At 43.2% G+C, this 18288-nt stretch overlaps 1 protein-coding gene across 9 annotated transcripts in view; it reads left to right on the plus strand.

Annotated features, from left to right (window-relative positions):
• The first annotated feature begins 3599 nt into the window (after positions 1 to 3599).
• The window catches only part of rnf180a (ring finger protein 180a), a 123780-nt gene continuing 109091 nt past the window's right edge, over positions 3600 to 18288 (plus strand). For 6 of the 9 annotated variants that reach the window (XM_052010079.1, XM_052010087.1, XM_052010080.1 and 3 more), the window contains exons 1-3: positions 3600 to 3911; positions 13347 to 13416; positions 16908 to 16945. The gene's annotated coding sequence lies outside the window, so the exon portion shown is untranslated. The remainder of the gene's footprint in view (positions 3912 to 13346; positions 13417 to 16907; positions 16946 to 18288) is intronic. The other 3 variants (XM_052010081.1, XM_052010083.1, XM_052010084.1) reach the window with 3 other exon arrangements.

The following is an 18288-nucleotide window of genomic DNA, read 5'->3' on the forward strand; positions in this document are numbered from 1 at the left end:
AATCTTAAACAAAGAAACACTAAAAGGAGGCCAATTGTGTTCAAGACTTCATTGTGAGTTTTGATAAAATTGTAGGATCGTACTGCACAGAAACAGGCCCTCTGAGTCTGTGCCAGCTTTAAACATCCATTTTCACCAATCTCATTTCACTCTCCCCACATTCCCATCAACTACCCCCCAGAATCTACCACTCACTTACATACTAGGGGCACTTTACAGTGGCCAGTTAACCTTCTAACCCACACATCTTCATGATATTGGTGGAAGCAGAGCACCCAGAAGAAACTCATGCAGTCACAGGGCGAATTTTCAAACTCCACACAGACAGCACAGGAGGTCAGGACTGAACCTGGGTTGCTAGACAAAGAACATAGAAAAGCAAAGCACAGGAACAGGCTCTTCTCCCACCATGTCTGTGCCAACCACAATGCCAATCTAAAGTAATCCATCTACCTGCACATGGTCCATATCCCTCCATTCCCTGCCTGTTCAGGTGCCTGTCTAAATGCTGTTTAAAGGTTGCTATCGTATCTGCTTCTTCTGGCAGGCACGGTAGTGTAGCAGTTAGCGTAACGCTTTACAGCACCAGCAACCCGGGTTCAAATCCGGCCACTGTCTGTAAGGAGTTTGTATGTTCTCCCCATGTCTGCGTGGGTTTCCTCCCACATTCCAAAGACGTACGGGTTAGGAAGTTGTGGGCGTGCTATGTTGGCACCAGAAGCGTGGCGACACTTGCGGGCTGCCCTCAGAACACCCTATGCAAAAGATGCATTTCACTGTGTGTTTCGATATACATGTGACTAATAAAGATATCTTATCTTACTGCTTCCCCTGGCGGTGCGTTCCAGGCACCTACCATCCTCTGCATAAAAAACTTGCCTTGTAAATCCCCTTTAAACTTTTCCCCTCTCATCTTAAAGCTATGCCCACTGGTATTTGATATATCCATCCTGCGAAAAAGATTCTGACCATCTACTTTATCTATGCCTCTCATAATTTTATATACTTTTATCAGGTTGCCCCTTAGCCTCCTTCACTCCAGTGAAAACAATCCAAGTTTGCAATAGCTCTACTAACTGTGCTACTATGCTGCAAAAGGGATTAAAGCCTGTGAAGATAATAATAAAATGTTTTCTCAATTGAAAGCCAACTGGGCAAAGAACACACAAATATGAAAATATCTTCAGGGCCCAGAAGGTGTCATCAGGCCTCAGTGTCATACTGCTGAGGCTTTGAAGTCCTGAAACCTTTTGACAATAAGGAAAAATGGCCCCAGTGCTTAACCACCTATCAGGTTTTGTTTTAACAGCTTTTAAGTGTCTCTGAATGTGCAGAGATATTTTAAAAAGTAAAGTGGTTTTAAATATTTAAGACCTTACACTTATCATGCCACAGCATGACGAATCCCAGGGAAGCAATCCCAATAACCCTATTCTCTTCATCTCCTATTTCCTGCACCCCTGAAACCTCTTCTTTCACACACATGCCCATTAAATTCCCTTTGGTTCTTTTTCAGATTTCCTTATGATATAGAAAGAGATCATTTGGCCCATTGAGTCTATGCCAGCTCTCAGAGAATTCCCATCAATCCCATTTGTCCACTTATTTCCCTAGACTGCATTCTCTCTCATGTGCCCATCAACTACACCCTAATTCTCTTACACATTGGGGTTCATTTACAATGGCCAATTCAGCTACTGACCACTACATCTTTGGAATTTGGGAGGAAATCAGAAAACCTAAGAGGCCATAGGGAGAATGTGTAAACTCCACACAGACCGCACTGAAGGTCAGGATTGAATTTAGGATGCCAGAGCTGTGAAGCAGCAACACTACCCACTGTTCCACCCTTTCTGCCATTAATTAACACTAAGAGGTAATTTACAATAATCAACTAATCTGCCAACAAGTCTTTGGGATGCAGGAGGAAACCTGAGCACCCGAAGTAAACCCGAGCACCCGAAGTAAACCCAAGCACCTGAAGTAAACCTACACAGTCACAGAGAGAACGTACAAATTCCTCGCAGACAGCACCTGAGGACAGGATAAGACCCAGGTATCTGGATCAGTGAGGCGGCAGCATCAACTGCTACACCCCTGTGTCAATAAAAATGATAAAAAATAAAAATACACAAAATTAATTAAACCATAATAAATTTAAACAAAATAGCCTAAATATGTTAAAATAAACAGGCGGCATGGTAGCGTAGCGGTTAGCGCGACGCTATTACAGCGCCAGCGATCGGGGTTTGATTCCCGTCGCTGTCTGTAAGGAGTTTGTATGTTCTCCCATGTCTGCGTGGGTTTCCTCCGGGTGCTCCAGTTTCCTCCCACATTCCAAAGACATACAGGTAGGTTAATATGGGCTTAAAATGGGCGGCGCAGACTCGTTGGGCCAGAAGGGCCAGTTACCACGCTGTAAATAAAATTTAAATTTAAATTTAAACTGGATAAAAATTAAATAAATAACCTACAATTTTTTTGGCCAATCCCCATCACAAGAATTCCCATAAAAATGAATGGGGAATCTCATTTGGGCTGGTATGGATTGAAGAGATGTATTCCCCACATGAATGCTAGGTAATCTTCACACCACAAGCTCTGCTGATGAATTCCATGTAGAGTCCAGTGTTGGAATAGAATGACATACTTGCAGGCATTGGTCACTCAACACACCCCAGACTTGCATCAGCACTACTTAAATCCAGGACTTACATACCTGGGGAGGTGGGGTAGTTAGTGCTGCCAGCTCATGGGTTCAGGGTTCAATTCTGACCTCAGTTGCTATCTATGTGGTGATTGCATGTTCTCCACATGAACATTTATATTTCTGCAATGATATGCTGTTATGTTAATTAGATACCACATTACCCCTTTGTGGGTAAGTGATAAATGTATCAAAGGGAGTTGATGGGTGCATGAGAAGTAATAAGTTGGAGGGGTACAGGAAAATGGGCCTGATGGACTTGCTCAGCATAAACATGAATGGGCTGAATGGCCTCCTTCTGGATTGTAAGCAGTAAATAAAGTGAATGCTAGAGGTTACAAGAGAAAAAAAAGTTAGCATGATTTAGCCCAATATTTTTATATGCAGTCAATGTTTCACATATATTCTGCTCTGAACCATTACTAAAAGAGTCTTAAACCAACTGTTATATTTAAGTCTTAAATGAACTTTAAAAAAACATGTTGGGAATTATTTAAAGCAAAAAATTATTATATGTTTGTGAGGAAGAGTGGTGAGGTTAGGAAATGCCTGAGCAGAGATGCAATAGACACATGTGGCCATCCATACCGAAAACTTTTGTGTTAGCAAAACTTTGTGTTAAAACGCCGTTCTCCAAAGAGCAATAATGAAGTGATTTCATGCAAATAAAAAAAAATCTGCTCCTGTGTTCTCATTGCCTCCCATTTGAAGATTTTTTAAAATTATATTCACATTATTTTAGTGGATGGAAATGTCAAAAATGTGGTAAGAATGAGAGATGGGAGCTCAGACTCGGGGAGACTTTGCTCTGGAAAGAAGGAGAAGGAACCAGAGGTGAAAAAAAGCTGAGAGGGAAGGGAAGGGAAGTGAAAACACGGAAGGGAGTCGAGCCGGGAGGCGAGACGTGCCCGGGCTCGGGGAGCCGGAGCCGGGAGGCGAGACGTGCCCGGGCTCGGGGAGCCGGAGCCGGGAGGCGAGACGTGCCCGGGCTCGGGGAGCCGGAGCCGGGAGGCGAGACGTGCCCGGGCTCGGGGAGCCGGAGCCGGGAGGCGAGAGGAGCCCGGGCTCGGGGAGCCGGAGCCGGGAGGCGAGACGTGCCCGCAGCTCGGGAACAGGAGCCGGAGCCGGGCGGCGAGTGGAGCCTGGGCTCGGGGCCGCGGACGGCTGATTAGAGGACGGGGCCCGGTGCGCGGCCAGGCTGCCAGTGAGTGAGGGTGTGGGAGCGGCACTACCCCTGTGCCGCCCTGTGTGTATGTGTCTGCTCTCTACCAGGCACCTAATGGAAGGTGAACGGTGTGCACCTGTTGTCCTTTACTGCCCCTACCACGAGAGGGACATAATAACATTTCCTTGACCTACTTTTGGTCAGCTATCCTAATAACTCGTGACATGATTTACATTTTGCCTGAAAGCGGTGCTGTGAAGTAATTTTACGTGTCTTACGATGCTGATAGTGTGTTACGGTTCCCCACTGACACATATGTGCATGGATTAATCCGTATTAAGTTGGTCCTATTTAATATATCAGAAATAAAAAATGTAGAAGCTGTAAGTCTGAGTTAAAATAGAAACTGCTGGAAATACGCAGCAGGTCAGGCACCATCTCTGAGTTGTAGAGTTATTCAGCACGGAAACAGGCCCTTTGGCCCTATTCGTCCATGCCGACCATGTTGTCTGCCATTTATCTTCCATTGTCTGTGTTTGTCCAGTGTCCCTCTAAGCCTGTGGGAGGAGAAACCAATTTATCATTTCAGGTTAATGACCATTTGTCAGAACTGGAGGAACTTTAGAAAATAAGAATGTTTTAATGTGCAGAGAAGTGGGGAGGAGGAGAGCGTAGGACTGTCTTGCAAAGGATGGATACAAGAGACAATGGATGATACAGATTGGTATCCACTGAGAGAGGGTGTCCAGGTCTTGTTAATGACCACTAATCTGTCTGCAAGAGGTATAACTTGGGGGTGGGGTGGTCAATTGGGTGATCATTTTGCAGAGCACCTGCATTCAGTCCCCAGGAGTGACCACGTGCTTCTGATTACCTATCACTTTAATTCTCTACAAGCTGTCCCTGGGTAATAGATAAGTTCTGTTTCCACAGACAATAAGTCGATTTTGTCCATAAGTTGGAAAATGCACAAAAATCACTCGATATGGTAAACATACTTCTTTGTAATCAATGGCATCAAAAGCACCCAAGACTGATAAGAAAGAACATTGCTGAAAGTGGAGAGAGAGAGGAAACTAGTTCTGCCATTTGTAGGAATGAATGTTTGTATATACATCAGACCTTTGAATTTAATAATATTATGTGAGCATGTTCATATGTAGGGGTGTCCATAAGTTGGGCATTCTTAATTCAGGGACAGCCTGTATCCCAGTTTCTATCTGCGGCCTCCTGCACTGTTATGATGAGGGCCAATGCAAGCTTGAGGAACAACCCTTCATCTTCTGATGGGCATGTTGCAATCTTCCAGACTCGATGTCAAGTAACTCGCACTTTCATTCTGTATCCGAACTGGCCACCTCTGCCTAACCTGCTGAGTGTTTCCAGAATTTCTGTTTTTATTTGAGAAGAACAGTAGATGCTGGAAAGTTGAAACAAAAACATAAAGTGCTGGAAATGTTCAGCAGGCCAGGCAGCACCTGTGGAGAGAGACTACAGAGCTGGTTTCTCAGGTAGACAACCTTCCCAATGTGATAAGTCAGTGACCCAAAACACCTACCCACTGCCTCACCAGAGGTGCTTCCAATCTGCCAAGCATCCCCATTTTCATGAACTAACTACTTCTAAGCAAACTGGAAAGACTACCTGAGAATGAAAAACACTATGATGCTGGAGGAACTCAGTAGGCTAGGCAGCATCCATGGAGGAAAGCAGGCAGTGAACGTTTTGGGTCAGGAACCTTCCTTGGGACTGAAAATAGGAAAAGGGGAAGCCCAATACATAGGAGGGAAAAGCAGAGCAGTGATAGGTGGACAAAAGAGGGGAGGCGGGGTGGGCACAAGGTGGTGATAGGTAGATGCAAGTAAGGGATAGTGATAGGCAGGTGCTGGGGAGGAGGGGAAAGCAGAGCCACTGGGTGATGGGTCAAAGGGAAGGAGGAAAAAAGGGGGGGGGGTTCAGTGTTTAAAATTCAATGTTCATTAGGCTGCAAGGTTCCAAGACGGAAAATGAGGTGCTGTTCCTCCAGTTTGCGCTTGGAATTCTCCTGGCAGTGGAGGAGGGCGAGGACTGACATATCAGTGATGGAGTGGGAGGGGGAGTTGACGTGACTGGCAACAGGGAGATGCAGATTGTGGTTACGGACAGAGTGCAGGTGTTCTGCAAAATGGTCACCTAGTCTGCTTTTGGTCTTGCCAATGTAGAGGAGGCCACACTTGGAGCATCGAATGCAGTAGATGATATTAAGTGAGGTGCGGGTGAATCTCTGTCTCACCTGAAAGGACTGTTTGGGTCCCTGGATGGAGGCGGTGTAGGGGCAGGTGTTGCACCTATGGCGGGGACAGTGGAAAGTTCCCAGGGTGGGAGTGGGATGGTGGGGTGGCGGAGGGGGGAGGAGTAATCTACAGAGTCGCAGAGAGAGAGGTCCCTGTGAAAGGCAGAAAGGGGTGGGGAGGGGAAGATATGCTTGGTGGTGGAGTCCCATTGGAGATGACGGAAGTGGCTGTGAATGATGTGTTTGATACGTAGGCTGGTAGGATGAAATGTGAGGACAAGGGGGACCCTATCCCCGTTGGGTCTGCGAGGGGTGGGGGCAAGAGCAGAGGTGCAGGAAATGGCAGAGGTGTGGGTGCGAGTTCTCTCGATCACAGTCGGGGGAACCCATGGTTAGTAAAGAAGTTGGACATCTCGGATGTCCTGGAGTGGAAAGCCTCATCATGGGAGCAGATGCAGTGGAGGTGGAGAATTTGAGAAAAAGGGATAATGTCTTTGTAAGAGACAGGGTGGGAGGAGCTGTAATCGAGGTAGCTGTGGGCATCATTGGGTGTTTAGAAGATGTTGGTGGATAAGGGATCTCCTGAGATGGAGATGGAAAGATCGAGGAAGGAGGGAGAGGAGTCAGAGATAGTCTAAGTGAATTGGAGAGCATTACACGGTTAGTAAAGAAGTTGGACATCTCGGACGTCCTGGAGAAAGGGGTGGGGAGGGGATTTTCCCGCACCTCTGCTCTCACCCCCTACCCCTCGCAGACCCAACAGGGATAGGGTCCCCCTTGTCCTCACATTTCGTCCTACCAGCCTACGTATCCATCAAATCATTCTCTGCCACTTCCGCCATCTCCAACAGGACCCCACCACCAAGCATATCTTCCCCTCCCCACCCCTTTCTGCCTTTCGCAGGGACCGTGCTCTCTGCGACTCCCTAGTTTACTCCTTTCCCCCACCCCCCCCACCCATCTTGATCCCACACCAGGAACTTTCCACTGCCCCCACCATAGGTGCAACACCTGCCCCTCCACCACCTCCATCCAGGGACCCAAGCAGTCCTTTCAGGTGAGATAGAGATTCATCTGCACCTCCCTTAATATCATCTACTGCATTCAGTGCGCCGAGTGGGGCCTCCTTTACATTGGTAAGACCAAATGCAGACTAGGTGACCGTTTCGCAGAATACCTGCGCTCCGTCCGTAACCAGGATCTTCATCTCCCTGTTGTCAGTCACTTCAACTCCCCCTCCCACTCCATCACTGATATGTCAGTCCTCGCCCTCTTCCACTGCCAGGAGAATTCCAAGCGCAAACTGGAGGAACAGCACCTCATCTTCTGTCTTGGAACTTTGCAGCCTAATGGCATGAACATTGAATGCTCTCACTTTAAGTAATCCCCACCCCCATCCCCACCTCCAACCATGCCTCTTCTTCCATCTCCTAGCCTATCTCTTTTTTTCTACCCCCAAATTTCCTCCTTACCTTTGACCCATCCCCTGGTGGGTCTACTCTCTTCTCCTCCCCCACACCTGCCTATCACTATCTCTTGCCTGCATCTACCTATCACCACCTTGTGCCCACCCCGCCTTCCATCTTTTGTCCAGCTATCACTGCTCTGCTTTTCCCTCCTACATGTTGGGCTTACCTTTTTCCTATCTTCAGTCCTGAGGAAGGGTCCTGACCTGAAATGTTGACCGCCTGCTTTTCTCCATGGATGCTGCCTGGCCTGCTGAGTTCCTCCTGCATCATCGTGTTTTTCATCTAGATTTCAGCATCTGCAGTCGTTTGTTTCTCTAGACTATCTGAGAATGTTGCACTCGTGGTTGAGCCCTGAGAATGGTAGAGTGCCTCGATGGAAGATGTTGTGTTACATTTCATTAGAATAGTGTAAGAGCTCTGAATGGGTGTGGGAGAGAGAACTAAAATGACAGGTAACTGGAAGCTCAGTTTCACCCTTGTGGATTGGACTGTTCAGTCTTGTTGAAATGCTCTACATAAAGGCAACTCTACCTGTGGGATACCTCCGCTGTGCCAGCTATGCTTGATTCCATAATCTGGCTAAATGTGTCAAGAACTAGGTAGCTTATTCCCAATCCTATCCCATTTAAACAGGTGTTCCCTGACTGTTTCTTTGACTAACATGGAATTGTAGTAGAGAAACTACTGGAATCTATTATGATGGAAATGATTACAGGACACTTGGCAAATAATAATAGGACTGGGCAAAGTCAACATGGATATTTGAATAAGGATTCCTGTTCGGCAAACCTGTTGGAATTTTTTCAGATTATAGCTAGTAAATAGAAAAGGGTGAACCAATTAATGTAGTGTATTTGAACTTTCAGATGGTCTTTGATAAGGTACATAAAGAGGTTTTTAAATAAAATTAGAGTGTGTCATGTTGTGGATAAACTGAGGTTTGGTTAACAGATGTAAAACAGAGCAGGAATAAACTGGTCACTTTCAGGTTGGGCACCTGTGATTGCAGGGATTGGTGCCGAGGCCCCGGATTTTCACATTTGTGTCAATGATTTGGATGAGAGAATGAAATATAATATATCCATGTTTGCTGATGATACAAAAGTAGGTGGCTGTGTGGACTGTGAGGAGGATGCATGGGTTCTTCAATTGGAATTGGTTTAGTGGTACAGTGAAAAACTTGTCTTGCATACCGTTCATACAGATCAATTCATTACACAGTGTATTGAGGTAGTACAGGTAAAACAATACAGAATGCAGAGTAAAGTGTCACAGCTACAGAGAGTGCAGTGCAGGTAGACAATAAGGTGAAAAGTCATAACAAGGTAGATTGTGAGGTCAAGAGTCCATCTTATCGTACTAGGGAACCATTCAATAGTCTTATAACAGCAGGATAGAAGCTGTCCTTGAGCCTGGAGGTACATGCTTTCAGGCTTTTGTATCTTCTGTCTGACGGGAGAGGGAAGAAGAGAGAATGGACTGGGTGGGTAGGGTCTTTGATTATGCTGGTTGCTTCACCAAGGCAGAGAGAAGTATAGATAGAATCCATGGAGGGGAGGTTTGTTTCTGTGATGTGCTGAGCTGTGTCCACAACTCTCTATGGTTTCTTGAGGTTACGGGCAGAACAGTTGTCATACCAAGCCCTGATGCATCAGATAGGATGCTTTCTGTGGTGCATCAATAAAAATTGGTGAGTGTCATGGGGGACATGCCAGATTTCTTTAGCCTCCTGAGGAAGTAGAGGCGCTGGTGAGCTTTCTTGGCCATGGCATCTATGTGGTTGGACCAGGACAGGCTATTGGTGATGTTCACTTCGAGGAACTTGAAGCTCTCAAACCTCTCAACCTCAGCACCATTGATGTAGACAGGTGCATGTGCACCACCCCCCTCCCCCACCACCTTCCTGAAGTCAATGACCAGTTCTTTTGTTTTGCTGACATTGAGGGAAAGGTTGTTGTCATGACACCATGTTACTAAGCTCTCTACCTCCTTCATGTACTCCGACTCATCGTTATTTGAGATACGGCTCACTACAGTGGTATCATCTGCAAACTTGTAGATGGCGTTAGAGCAGAATCTGGCCACGCAGTCATGAGTGTATAGGGAGTAGAGTAGAGGGCTGAGGACACAGTCTTGTGGGGCACCAGTGTTGAGAATAATAGTGGTGCAGGTGTTGCTGTCTATCCTTACTGATTGAGTCTGTCAGGAAGTAAAGGATCCAGTTGCAGAGGGAGGTGTTGAGTCCCAGGTCACAGAGTTTGGTGATGAGTTTGCTTGGAATTATAGTATTGAAGGCAGAGCTGTAGTCAATAAATAATAGTCTAACGTAGGTGTCTTCACTGTCTAGATGCTCCAGAGATGAGTATAGGGCCAGAGAGATGGTGTCCGCTGTAGACCTGTTTCAACATAAGGGAATATAAACTGGTTAAATGAATGGGCAAAAACAATGAGAGTCATTCTAAAGTGAAATAATGAAAGCTCTGAGCCAATATGTTCCTGAAAGATGAAGAGTAAGGACAATAAGTCCAAGGAACCTTGAATGTTGAGAGATTTTGAGTAAGATAAAGATAAAAAGGAAGCATATCGTACATATAGAGAACTGAAAATGTGGGAGGCCCAACAGAAGTGTAAACAGAAGTATAAACATTGTAGGGTGTACTTAAAATGAAATTAAGAGGAAAAAAGGGGCATAAAATATCATTGGTGGACAAGATTAAGAAAAATCCTGAAGTGCTTTATAAGGGCAAAGGGTGGCCAGAAAAGGAGCAGGGCCCATTAGGGATGAAAAGGGCAGTCTATGCATGGAGTCAGAATATGTAGGAGAAATTTTAAATGAATACTTCTCATCTGTATTTACTCAGGAGAATTGCAGTTGGAAAATACTGGAAGGGGGGATGATGAAAGTTGAAAGGGAGGTACTAGTGGCTTCGAAGTGGGTAAGTACCCAAGGGCTGATGAGATGTTCCCTGGCTGCTGGTAGAGACAAGGGAGAAGATTGCTGGGGCCTTGACAGAGATGTTTAAATCTTTGCTGACCACAAATGAGGTTCCAGATCACTGTAGAGGAACAAATATGGTGTCATTTTTAAAGAAGGACAGCAGGGATAAGTTTGGTAACTACATGCCTAAGAGTCTACATCATCTAAAGAATGGTGTAGGAGGGAGAGCTTTAGATTTCTGGATCACTGGGACCATTTCTGGAGAAGGTGTGACGCCCTGAGCAAACTGGACAGGATCCATGTTAACTAGAATTGGTCCAACATCGTTGCAGGGAGATTTGCTAATGCTTGGGAAGGCCTTAAGTTGCTTTGGCAGAGGGGTGGGACACAGAGAAGATGTACAGTTGGAGGGTGGATGTGTAATAAAACATAGAAGGAAAATTGAGTCAGTCCAGTAGACAAAGCAAGCATGGGTATCATAAGGCACATGGAAGGATTGCAAGGCTAAATTGCATCTATTTTGATGCAAGGAGTCTGACAAAGAAGGCAAATGTACTGAGAGCATTGATCAGCACATGGAAATACGATATTGTTGTTATCACTGAGACATGGCTGAAAGAAGGGCAGGACTGGCAACTCAACATTCCAGGGTATAGAATCTTCAGACGTGACAAGGAGATGTAAAAGAGGAGGTGGCATTGCAATATTTGTTAAGCTGTCCATTACTGAGGTAATGTGGGAGGCTCTTCAAATGAAGCCATATGAGAGGAGCTTATGAACAAAAGCAGGGCATTCAGTTTGCTGAGGGTGCAGTACAGGCCTCCTAACAGTCAGCAGGAGATAGAGCAACAGACGTAAAGGTAAATCACAGAGAGATGTTGGAGCAATGGCATTATAGAAGTAGGGGATTTCAACTTCCCAATATTACCTGGCATCATTTTAGTCTGAAAGGTGTCAAGGGGGTGGAATTTTTAAAGGGCATCAGGGAGAGTTTTTTGAGTCACTACATAGATAGTCCAACTAGAGAAGTGTCAGGTGGATACCGGACTTAATCTTAGGGAATGTGGCAGGGCAAGTGGTTAAAGTGGGAGAGCATTTTGAAGATGGTGGCCATAGCTGTGTAGTTTTCAAGGTAGTTATGGAATGGGATAAGGATGGTCTGGAAGTTAAGGTCCTGAATTGGGGGAAGGTTGATTTCAACATTATAAGGCAGGATCCGAAAAGTAGACTGGGAGCAGCAACTTGCAGGTAGGTCTGCATCTGACAAGTGGGAGTCACTCAAAGGTGAAATAATGAGAATTTAGGGCTAACATGTTCTCATAAGGGTGAAAGTTACAGATAACAAGTCCCAGGAACCCTGGATGTCAAGAGATATCAAGAATTGGATAAAGATAAAAAGGGAAGCAAATGGCAAGTATAGAAAACTGAAAGGGGGAGATACTTCAGGAGGACAGAAAGTGTAGAGGAATACAAACAAAAAGAAATTAGAGGGCATAGAGGGGGCACAAAAAATCAATGACAGACAAGACTAAGGAAAATCCCAAAGCATTTAATCCTGATAAGTGTGAGGTGATGTACTTTTGGAGGACTAATAAAGGCAGGACATAAACAATGAATGGTGGGGCCCTAGGGAGTAATGAGGAATAGAGGGGCCTCTATTCCAAGGATCCCTAAATGAACCTGCACAGGTGAATACGGCTGTGAAAAATACATATGGGTCATATGCCTTCATTAGCTGGGGCATAGAATATAAGAGCAGGGATCTGGTCTCATTCTATAAAAACATTGGTTCGGCCATGCTGGACTACTGTGTCCAATTCTCCTTGCCAAGCTACAAGAAGGAGGGGATTGCACTGGAGAGGGTGCAGAGGAGATTCACCAGGATGTTGCTTGAATAGAGCATTTCAGTTATATGGAGAGACTGGATTGTCTGGGTTTGTTTTCTGGAGTGGATGAAGCTGAGGGGGTAGGGGGGTGGGGGATCTGATTGGGCTAGAACATTTCCCCGATAGCAGAGGTATCTAAAATTAGAGGGCATAGATTTAGGGTAACAAGTAAGCAGTTTATCTGAGGAAAAACCCAATAGGTTGCTGGAGCTCATTAAGACAGAGATCAATAATTGAATCAGTTGAGATGGTGTTAGTGCAGGAAAGTGGCAGTGAGGCAGGAGATCAGCCATGATCATACTTAATGGCAGAAAAACAACAAGGGGCCCTCTGGCTTTGTTTCTTATGTTTTTAGTTTAATCTCTCCTTGAGGTATACCTTAAAGCCTAAACTCCGTTAAAGGCGATTTTTTTTTTGCCACAGTAGTGGTGGAATCTACTGCTGAAGTAGTGGAAATTTGCATAAGAAAATCTAAATGGGCAATTTGTCTCCAAGAAGCTGAAATATTGCTGTGGCATGGATCCTCAGTGCATAGAACTTTAAGATTGTGAATAAAACAAGGATATAGATGTTAATAATTAGGAAGACATGAATAAAGTCAGGAGGCTGAAAATGATTTGATGACAATTATGTAAAATTGGCAAAATTAAACTTCAGCCTTCTTTAATTTGTGTTTTAGAAATAAGATGGTAAGAATGATCTTGAACGCAGTTCCAGCAGTATGTCTTTATTTCATTTAATTATTTGATTGCATTTTTGAAATTTTCATGTTGTCATATCTTACCTCTACTTTGCTGACGTATTTCACTGTGTGTTTCAATGTACATGTGACTAATAAATAAATATCTTATATCTTAGAGACATTGTGCATGTTTGGTATCCTGACGTAATTGTATTTATTTTTCCTAGTTCCCAATTGATCACCACAGAAGTTACCAGATACATTGAATATAGCAACAATTCTACAGATGCCATCCAGGTAGGGGGATGAGAGATTTTTTTCACTCTACCAACTTTTCTTCATGTAGTCAGTCACTTTGCAGCCTGTTTTTTTTTTAAACTTGGCACCTCCAAATAATGTAGGCCTCACTCTTACCTTCTGGTAAATGCTACTTATTAGTTTTTAAGAGAAATGGAAATTACAGATATTTGCTTACTTGCATCATATTTTAAATTCCACCTTTTTCTATGAAATGACCAGTGCGTAGAGCCGTAGAGTTGTAGAGCAAAGAAAAGGGCCCTTTGGCCTACCATGTCCATATACAGTAATCCCATTTGCCCACAATACTTCCATTTCCTTCAATGCCTTGTCTGTTCAAGTGCCTGTGTAAATGTAGTGATGGTTTCTGATTCCACCACCTCCTCTAGCAGCGAGTTCCAGATATCAACTGTTCTCTGTGTGTAAAGAAAAAAACTCCTCTAAAATCCCCTCTAAAAATCCTTCCTTTCCCCTTAAACCTATGCATTTTTTTTATTCCCTTATCATGGAGGGAAAAATTCTGACTATCTATGCCTCTTAAAATTTTACATACCTCTGTCAGGTCACCCTTTAGCCTCCTGAACTTAGGGGAAAACAAACACAGCCTACCCCATAATTAAAGTCCTCTAATCCAGGCAACATCGTGGTGAACCTCCTCTGCACTCTCTCCAGCGAGACCCCATCCTTCCCACAGTGTGGCAACCATTACTGCACACATTACTCCAAGTGCGGTCTAATCAGTGTTTCCTAAAGTTACAACATGATGTCCCAACTTTTATGTTTAATGCCCTGATCTGTGAAGGCAAACATGCCATATGCCTTCTTCACCACCCTACCTATCTGTGTTGCCATTTTCCAGGAACTATGGACTTGAACCCCACGGTCCCTCTATTTATTAACATTCCTTAGTGCCCTACCATTTACTGTGTATGAAATACATCACCTTGCACTTCTCAGGATTAAATTCTATCTGCCAACACTGTGCCCATCTTTCCATTAGATCTATATCCTATAGGTAGCCTTGGACAGCCTTCCTTGCTATCCACAACATTGCCAACTTTCACGTTAGCTGCAAACTTGCTAATTATACCTTCTACATTCTCTTCCAAGTCATTTATATATTACAAATAACAAGGGTCTCAACACCAATCCCTGCGGTACATCTCTGATCACAGACTTCCAATCAGAAAAGCATCCTTCTACCAACACTGTCTGCCTCCAATCACCAAGCAAATTTTTCATCTAATTAGCCAGCTGTCCTTGGATCCCACGTGCCTTAACCTTCTGGACCAGCCTAGCATGCAGGATCTTGTCAAATGCCTTACTAAAGTCCATATTGATAACGTCTATCTAATTGATAACTTCATTCATCAGTCTTCATCATGCAAAGAGGCACATTGCAGAGTTGCCTTATGCCTCTTTGTGTGGAAGCACTAGCAATGGACAGAAAGCCAACATATTGGACTGTCTCTGTTCCTGGTTCTGTTGGGGTCCTGCCTCCCAAATTCCCCCTTCCCACCTCACCCCCACCCCCCCACCCACCAACCCACCCTCCGCACCTCCCCCCCCACCTCAGCCACCAGCTCTGTGCATCTAAAGTATTGAAAATCAGGGTCAATTAAAAACATTCTGAGGCTACCTGAGATTTAGAAGATCATAAGAGAGTTTGATGTATCCAGGAAATTATATAAATTAACTTTGACCAGACTCAAAACATTAAAACATTTACGAGATATTATGCATAAGGAGTGATGGCGTGGTTATGCGAGCAGTTTGTGCCACTGAGCACAAGCAACATAACTGAGTAAGCTTAATTGCCTGTTGCTCTCCTGCCGTACCTAAAGATTACGAATAATTTTAAATATGTGAAGGTAATAATATATTACTTAACATGGGCAGAAGAGCCATATGATCACTAATTTGATGGTAGTGTAAACTGGCTAAATGATGTGAAATAGAATTTCAAACTTCAGAGATGGCCAGAGGGAGAAACAGACAAATAATGATATCACGGAAATGGCAGAAGATAGATGATCCATTTTATGACACTTTAAGATATTTATTAACAGTGGAATTTTCTTTGCTTGGCTGGATCATTCAAATGTACATTCATACCTCTCCATTAGAAAGGCAGAACCAATGTGACTTTAGATGAACACCTGTTCTGCTGGAAGCTTGTTGGCTGTCTGAAAAATTGGCAGACTTGAAATTTGGATGGTTTCCTGGTAACGTTGGTTAAACAGGATAAGTTCTTCTTCCTAGATATTGAAATTGGATCATCCTACAAAATCTATATGCTGACAGATTATGACTATTAGGAATCATGCTTTTAGATTCAGATTAGTTTCTTGTTGTATACACCAGGATGCAATGAAATTCCAGTACTTTAACTTCACTTCTAATGCATCGTCATTTGAATGATCTGAAAATCCTAGTATTGTATGAGTTAATTAAATACACAAGACCTAACTTTGCTGTGCCTTGTGATTAACCTAGTTTGCCATTAGCAGAAGGTTAATGCCTTAAGAAACCGAGACAATACGTTTTTGAAATAATTGTTAATAGAGTGGCAGTTACTGGATTAATTGTTCTCATCTTCATAAAGAAAATTGAGAATGCATCTGAATTAAAGGGTTATGGTGTCCAGTATTGTAAGAAATAAGCCAGTACATCAAGAAAAGATGGAGATATGTGCATGGAAAGGACTTGATAGGATGAGGAGATCTCTTTTAAGCCAGGAATTTGAAAAGGCCATGTATTTGGCAGAATATTGGCCTATTGATAAAGTGTTCTAAGCATGCTGATTTTTGGCACAGAACCAAGAGAGAGGGAGACAAAGGACAGGAGTCTAATACAGGAATAAAGAATCCAGTACACAAGGAAGAGCAATGTCTTGAGCAACATATACAAAATAACTTTGACTTGTGTTCATAATTTAGATATTCTTTTGATAAAGCACACTAAGTGCAGTAAATATCAAAGCTTATTTCAGAAGGTGGAGTTCAAGCACAGAAAAACAATTTATGCTATTTTTATGCAAAGCCTATGTGTCTATTTTCATTTTTAATTTGACATTCATTTAATTCAAAATGGATTAAATGAATTCATGTAGAAACAAATAGCAGATAAAACAAAACACAAGTGTATAATTTTAGGAGTGAGCAGCAGGTCTATCTGCATCCAAAAACAGGCAAGGAATGTTTTGAATATGAAGTCATAACACTACCTGAGAGTTCAGAATTGCCTGGATTTTGCAGTCAGTGGTGAAGTGATGGCATTTGCCTCTGGCATTGAGGATAGCTGCCCACTAACATCTAGCATTGTTGTAGCACTGAACTCCCATTTTGCAGTATCAGTTACTGTAATTTTCCAATTTCATAGGTTTATTTGCATTCAGGACCTGTGATTTCATCACGCTGTTTGATCTGTCAAAAACAGAAGCAAGATGGGAATCGACACATTTTTGGCTAATATTTTTAATGTTTTTACAGAATGCAAAATATGGTTGGAAGATACATACATGATTGAGGTAGGAGCTCATAATATTATAAACACAACATTTTTGAAATGTTGATATGAGGGATTGACAATTCATATGCTTATAATTAGTTTTGTTAGGGCTAATTACTAGCAGTAATTATGGTTTAATACATGAGTTTCAAGGTTAGGCCTTGTGCAACAATCTTAATATTTCACAGCAAGTCAACATTATTAGTTCCCAAACCTCATCAATTCATCTGACTTCCTTGATTGCAGTGGTAAAAGCTTTAAAACAGTGCACTGTTGTAGGAAGTCTGACTCGGTGACAGAAACATTTTTTTTGCATTAAACTACACATTCTCAGAAGTTACTGTCAGTTTTAAGGCGGAATGACAATGAACACCAATCATCTCTAGAACCAGAAAATGTGGGTCAATGATTATTTCTTTTCTAGCTGGTCAGTATATGCACCTGACTGGGCTTGGTAACATTATATTTTCATTCCTAACTAACATTTAGATTATTACTTTTATGCTAAAATAATTATGCTTCACCAGGAATATCATGTAAATCTGAGTGAGCCACTCACCCAGGGCATTAGAACTTGCCAATTCTTCATTCCACAACAGTTGGGTATTCTGCTCTGACAGTATATTGCTTGTGTGGAGAAGATGGAAAACTTACCACAAAATAATTTGTATCATATTTATGTATAATATGCCTTTCTTCTAGTGTCATTTTGAACTGAAATAATTGCAGGAGTAATTTTGCCATTATTTAAGAAGGTGAGAGAAGTGTAGCGAAAAGTACTCAATATTGGGGAAAACAAAACTTCCCTAGTTCAATCGAGGAGATAAGTGATGGGAGTGTTACAGTGATGCTCACAAGTATTGAAGCAAACCTTTGAACAAGCAATATGTGCAAAGGTAAACTGTAGGCAATGCTTCATGAGCCAAAAGCTACTTTAATTTTTTGAAAATGAGGTTTATAAATGTTGAAATGACATTCCACAATAATATGACAGCAGTCACTGTGACAAAATATAGGTGCTGAAATCCTTGACCCTGTGTGAGTCACTGTTACAGGACACTAGGATCGGGATGGGTCTAAGGTGGTCACCCACATTGATAGGCACATAATTTAGAAACCTTGGTGGGGGTGAGACAAAGATATGGTTGAGGGCCTGCTGGGTGTCAGGAGATGAATTGGTTTAAAGATTGTTATCTTTGTAATCTGCTACAGGGACAAGTTGCCTTGAGGGCATCCAAATAAAGATTAAGTTTCAGCTGCAGTCCATCGTTTTTTTTGGTTATTACATCCAGTTGTTTGAGTGCTCAGGAAGCGGGATCCCTGTAAGTTGCTGTTGGGGTGTGGGGGGGACAGTTTCCCTGA

This window comes from Pristis pectinata, chromosome 2, assembly GCF_009764475.1.
Source record: "Pristis pectinata isolate sPriPec2 chromosome 2, sPriPec2.1.pri, whole genome shotgun sequence".
NCBI lineage: Eukaryota > Metazoa > Chordata > Chondrichthyes > Rhinopristiformes > Pristidae > Pristis > Pristis pectinata.